Source organism: Macrobrachium rosenbergii, chromosome 48 (assembly GCF_040412425.1).
Source record: "Macrobrachium rosenbergii isolate ZJJX-2024 chromosome 48, ASM4041242v1, whole genome shotgun sequence".
In the NCBI taxonomy this organism is placed as follows: domain Eukaryota; kingdom Metazoa; phylum Arthropoda; class Malacostraca; order Decapoda; family Palaemonidae; genus Macrobrachium; species Macrobrachium rosenbergii.
This window is the reverse complement of record NC_089788.1, coordinates 47,221,623-47,228,614: the sequence shown is the minus strand read 5'-3', so window position 1 is coordinate 47,228,614 and position 6,992 is coordinate 47,221,623.

Sequence of the window (6,992 nt, the reverse complement as noted above, 5' to 3'; positions counted from 1 at the left end):
TGGAGGCCACGTATACAGGCCCGTCGTGGGGAGGGGCCTAATGACTTGGGATCTGTGACCAAGGCGGCGGTGGGAGTAATTGATTTATTGCTCGGGCATTTCGCCTTCCGGGAATGGCCATAAACACTTCTGCGCCATGCAAAAGGTCTGGCTGCAAAGTCTTTCGCTGCCCCTGTGGAGGCCTGGCCCGAGTTATTTGTCGGTTTTCCAGGAGAGAGAGAAACCGGTTTCTTGTTCCAGCACTGTTCGGAAGAATGCCCCGTTTTTCTTGCAATAATGGCAGGATTAGGGGCTTGCCAGTTCCCATTTTTGTGAAATTTGAACCTCCGAGGAGGGACGGGGGATTTATCTTCGCCCATGGATCCTTCTTGAGGTGGTAGGTTTCACATGTCTGCTGTCGGCAACACTCGGTGAGTGTTGCTGGGAGCTTTTCTCTACTATATGGGTGGCGAGGGCAGGAGGGGCGTGGCGCGGAAATGCTTTCAATTTAAACCATTAATTACCTGGCGGTGTTAGTGGCTCCTTCGAATCGAGCCATTTTGTCAGCGCTCGCTCGAATGAAATGCCTTAATCGGACCAAGTCTGGCCTGCTTCTCTGGAGCTGCTCCAACGTCCTCCACCGCTCGGGGGAAGTGATAAATGCGTAGCCGTAACTGCTTGGCGTCACGGCTTCCCAGCCAGTTTCCCGATCGTCTGCAGGAAGGGCGTGGTAGGCAACGAGGCCTTTCGCCCAGGAATTTAGTGAGAACAAGGAGAGTTCGGCGGGGAGAGATAGCAGCACTCCAGGACCGTTCGGCCCTTTCAAGCCATGCCGGGTTCGGACTCGGTCCATTTTGGCATGAGCAGTGAGCTTGGCTGAGGCACTCATTCCCGCGCGGCAGGGGCGGGGTGGCGTGCTGTCGTTCTAGCACCTGGAGCTCATGGGCGCGTTCTCTCTCTCTCTCCTGCTCTTGGGCAATTCTGTCTCTCTCTCTCTCCTCACGTTCTCTCTCCTCTCGTTGTTCTTGGGCAATTCGTTCCCTCTCTCTCTCTTCACGTTCTCTCTCCCTCTCTGCACGTTCTTTTTCCTCCCGTTGTTCTTGAGCGATTCGTTCTCTCTCCCTCTCTGCACGTTCTTTTTCCTCCCGTTGTTCTTGGGCAATTCGTTCTCTCTCTCTCTCCTCACGTTCTTTGGCCTCTCGTTGCTCTTGGGCAACTCGTTCTCTCTCTCTCTCTTCACGTTCTCTTGCTCTCTCCACCTTGGCATCATCCACCGCTCTTGAACCCATGCTCTCCAGATCTTGCCCGATAGTCCCATGTCCTTCCCAGCGGACATGTAAATTTGAAATCCTCATTTGTTGGGCTCTGGTATTAGCCATCTTGGAATAATGGGTGAGGATATGTCTGAAAGACTCAGGTTGTCTGAAAGACTCAATTGCAGGAAACTGAAAGCGCTCCAATTGTTCAGACTGCAGGAGAATGGATCTGTCTGGGCAGACAGTTGATTAGTAAGTCTGGGGAGACTTTTTGTTAAAATTGGATGTGTCTTGGAAAGGCATTGGTTGTTCTTAGCCCGGCAGATTTTAATATGCGTCTCGGAAGACATAGTGGGATTTTGTCACGCTCGGACTTGGCCGGCTGTAGCGTGAAGTTAAGGAGTTGTTCTAACGAACTAGACTGATCAGTCCCGTAAGGGCTTAGATGTGTGTGAACTACACTATATAATGTCTCAAAGGACCGTTTTTGGGTTCCGCGGGAGTAGAAATTCTCGCCACGTGCGACGTAGAGATTTGTATGTGTCTCTGAGGACTGGAATTTGGAGAAATTCTCGCCACGCGATGCGGCCAGTAAATTTTAGGAGTCTCTGAGGACTGGAATTTGGAGAAATTCTTGCAGCGTCTGTGGCAGTAGAATTTTAAGTCTCGAGAGGACTGGAATTTGGAGAAATTCATACACGTGCAACGTAAATTTTTAGGAGTCTCTGAGGACTGGAATTTGGAAATTCTCGCCACATGCGGCGTAAATTTTAAGGTCCTGAGGAGGACTGGAATTTGGAGGAATTCGCCACATGCGGCGTAGAATTTAGGAGTCTCTGAGGACTGGAATTTGGAGAATTCTCGCCCACGTCTGACGTGGAATTTAGGAGTCTCTGAGGACTGGAATTTGAAATTCTCGCCGCATGCGACGTAGAATTTTAGGAGTCTCTGAGGATTTGGAATTTGGAGAAATTCTACTTTACGTGCGGCGTGAATTTTAGGCGTCTGAGGACTGGAATTTGGAGGAAATTCTGCGCCCGCGTCTGGCGTAGAATTTTTAGGAGTCTCTGAGGACTGGAATTTGGAGAAATTCTCGCCACGTCGCGACGTGGAATTTTAAGGGGTCTCTGAGGACTGGAATTTGGAGAAATTCTCGTCGTGCGACGTAAATTTTAAGTCTTAGGACTTGGAAATCGATTCGTCCCTTAGGACTTAGAAATTACTAACGGGAAACCCAAAGAAAAATGTATGCTGGGAAATGAATGGGGGGAAAAAAAAAAATGCTACACACGCGGGCATGGGCGGGGTGGGGGGTGCAGGTCGTTTGGCCAACACCGGAGGTATTTTTAGATTCTGGGTGAATGAACCCGTATATTTATATACCGTCTGGGATTCCGGGAATCCCAGTGATCTGAGAGGATAACAGTACAAAGCGGCATAAGTAATTTTTCCCTATGGCGGGTTATTTCGCTTTCTAACACCTAACTCGAATTCTAACTACACTGAGAGAATTTCAGCAATGCAAGCTGACTTCGTCGTGTCCCACTTGGGAATTTTATTCACGCCTAAATAACAGTTCGCTAATTCGAAATGCGAAGTAAAATTTATCACAGAGGAATTTCTTTCGCACACTATTCTCGACAAGAATATAGCGGGATCTTAACACAGAGAATTTCTTTTTTTATTCCTCGAAGCAAAGGATGGATTAGCACTGGTTATTTCCTAACTACCTATCCTGAAAGGCATGCATTACTTGAATCTAATACGGTGGTTCTTTTCTCTCAGTGGACCATGTGCGTCCCTATTTCTAATTCTAAGGAACAGTCACACGATTGTAAAAAAGGTTTTGCTAAGATAAACACATTACTTACGTGATGGATCTGTGTGCTGGTTTTACACATAAGGTTCGTAATTGTCTCGTACCCAGCTTAGCTTTGCTAATAGCTGATCTGGCAAGTTGCAAATGCAATAAAGCAACGCTAGGGGAACTGCAACTGCAAAACGAGATCTATGGCCAGGTCGCCATTTTTACGTTTTTCCGTGGTTTTAGTTTGAAATATGCTCTGTGAGACAGGTAGCAACGATTTAAGGTAATTTAGCCTTGTAATTCTGACTTCGTGGGTCCAGGAAAACGTAAAAAAAGAGAAAACAAAGGAGAATTTCATATGAGCATAGGGCTCTTGTTACTGAGGGAAATATTCGTAAAACATTAGGCAAATTTAAAGGAGTGTATTTACATAAATGATATCAGTGCGAGCTGGGGATTCAGACACAGTCAGCCACGAAATGGATCCTCTGAAATGAGTGATATGCACATTATACGCCAGTAATAAGAATAGACAAAGGAATAATGAATTCGAGGCTGCACTGAGGGTGCCAAAGGAATAAAGACTTAATACTGCCGATGCAAGAGGCGCACGGACATTAGACAAGGGAGTCTTTGATTAATGGCGCTCAATTCAAATACATGTTACAAGGAAAAAGCGTGACTGAATAATTGGTTTTCCATGGCATTACCGTAAGACAGGTGTGTTTCAATGTGAGAAATGTGGTCCATGGATGACTTGTGATTTCCAGAATTTCTTCTTCCACGTGTTAGGATGCACAGGGCACGGCGATGGGGACTTCTCGAAGAAGGGCGATGCGTGGGAATTTCACAAGGGCCGGGCGATTCTTGAGAGGGCATCCGGCAGGTAAATGGTAAAGCGCGCACGTGGCTTGCCGTCCGAAGAACGCGAGAGAAACGTATGCGGAAAGAACACGTGGTTAGCTAGGGCACTACCAGAGGCAGGTAGCTGGAGTTCTTCTTCTCCTGACTTCCACCGCGTGTGTGTGAGAGAGGCCTTGTGTTCTCTCCTTTTATCTCCTCCTATGGAGCTGGGGGCACTTCCAACATGTGGAGTTTTTTTTAATCATCTTCCAGCTGATGTCCTCTGGGGAATATGCCTGTAAGAAAAACCGCCAGACAGAGATCACTTTGCCTTGAAGAAGGATCTGTTTGAGAAGGAGTGGCTTTTAATCTTTTAAACCCTTGTATTCTGACCGTGCTAATTCGATAGATAGATGGTCTATCGATCGGGCGGCTGGCAGTAAATAAACAACAACACAACCAACAACAAGGTGGGGGGGTGAGAGGCAACTTGCTAGCGAATTCTTGCTAATCTATAATATGTATATATATATATATATATATATATATATATATATATATATATATATATATATATATATATATATATATATATATATATATACATATTATATATATATATATATATATATATATATATATATATATATATATATATATATATATATATATATATATATTCTTAGTATATAATGGCTATAGAATTAATCTTTGATAATCCATTTTCAAATCTATGAAGTTGATTTACTAAAACAGAATTTTCCTTTATGTATACATATATATATATATATATATATATATATATATATATATATATATATATATATATATATATGCACATAATATATATATATATATATATATATATATATATATATATACATATATATTTATATATATATATACATATATATATTTATATATATATATATATATATATATATATATATATATATATATATATATATATATATATATATATATATATATATATTCTTATTATAATAGTTATGGGAAGCTAATCTTTGATAATCCCATTTCAAATCCATGAAACTGATTTACACACTCCAAACATAAGATTTTTCCTTTATATAAAAGTTCGTATATCATCGGTCAGCGAAGACTTAGCGAAGAATTTCTTGATAATGTTAAAATTCCTTCGTATTTCTTTAATTTCTTCCTGTCTTTTAATTATAGTTCCATCACGCACAGTCTAAAGAACGAACAAACATACGCTCTCAAAAGTCATTCAGTTCAGACAAAACAAAACAAAAAAAAAACTGAAATTAACGAACAAATCAAAAACGAGGAAAGTCGACGTCGCCTATTCCATTACGCGAATCATTTCTAGGAAAACATTGAGCTCCGTCATTGCAATTGCATTTTGAATTTAGTGCAAGACGACAGGTTCCCGCCACTCGAAAGAGATTCTCCAATTTCCTCCGAATTCATGATTGGAAGAAAACTCGTTGAATGCATGTCAGGCAACGCCGGCTCGAGAGACCTACGGATATTGCAAAAATGAGACAATATCCAACCTCACTTTTAAGACCGTTTATGATCCTCGTCCCGTTAATGAATAGAAGTGGTCGGTTGACGTCGTTTTTTCATGCACTAACGAAACTTTTATGAGTGTTGATGGGTTGTTTCAGTATTACCTAGGTCAGGGTTGAACATTTTCTGAAAATAACTGATACAATTTTAGCATCTGAGAAAAATCTTGTCTCGTAGACTGCCATTCTCATTCATGAGACGAATACTTTGTTCAGTAAGCACGCGGTTTTGGTAAGAATAAGATATTGGATTTTATCCATTATATTTCGTTCTTTATTTATTCAATAAGCTCATTTTTATCCTATAAACAATACGTAGAAGGACCAATATATGCTTCAATATCTTACCGAGTCTTCTGACATGACTAAATAATTAAATCATGTAACAAGAATTTATGTTGCCATCACAGTATTTATTTACTTGTATATTTATTCACCTGTTTATCTATTTATTCAAGAACTTATTTATTTTTTATATTTCTAGCTTCTGTCACCTGTTCCACCTTCACCTGATCTTTATAAGTATCATCTTTCCTTCGCAGGATTGGAATCCACTCGATCCCCTCCTTCCAAAGGATCCTTTCTTCTCTGTACACCCCTCCCCCCGCCCCTTGTTATAGTGGTCCTTAGGGACTCTAGCCTTCTCGCTTCGAAGAGGCCTTTCAGGAATCTCCACGAGAGCTTTCACGGGGAAACACGTCTCTTGGAAACATATTTATAGCAGAAAAATTTGACGTGCTATAACGCTTCGTAGTCATACGTAAGGTGGGAGTTCAACAGGATTCTGTAGCTTTGTCCTTTTATACTCTGAGGACTCTTTGGTTGGTATTCCTTGACGCCATCTTTTTTGAATGATAATCGTCTTTATGTAAACTAAAAAAACTAAATAAGATATTTGATGTGGTTTTCTTAGAAAATATTCAAGTGTAAATTCTCAGTTAGGTGGTCCGAGAATATGAGAGGCGTTTGTCACGATCATGTAATTTGAGAATGTGTAAACATTCAGAAAGCAACGGAAGAAGAAATATATTAATAGAACATATTCATGTTTATGTGAAAATAAGGATGGAGGTTTTAAATATAGCTATAATCTATGTACAAACATTTTTATTTTATTTGTTTTCTCCTTCTCTCCGAACGAATCACTCTAATTTTACATAAATGTGAATCCCAAAATGTATATGATTTCCGTAAACTGTCCAGAGATTTATACAAAAATTTAGGAATTTACTAAAAGTAATTAGTAGACATTTTGCTCATATATATATATATATATATATATATATATATATATATATATATATATATATATATATATATATATATATATATATATATTGTCACGATGCGTACCAAGTACCTGGTTATTAAACTAATCTCAAAATTCAAATATACCTCGCTTCAGCCAGATACCTGAACTCTCGCAACATTAATTGTTGACTGAGTACTCTAAGGTAACAGTGATCCATAAAAGCTTGTTATCAATCACTTGAAAAATCAAACTAAGTTCATCAGTATATGTGTGAGTATCAAAAATTCTTTAGAAATCTTCCC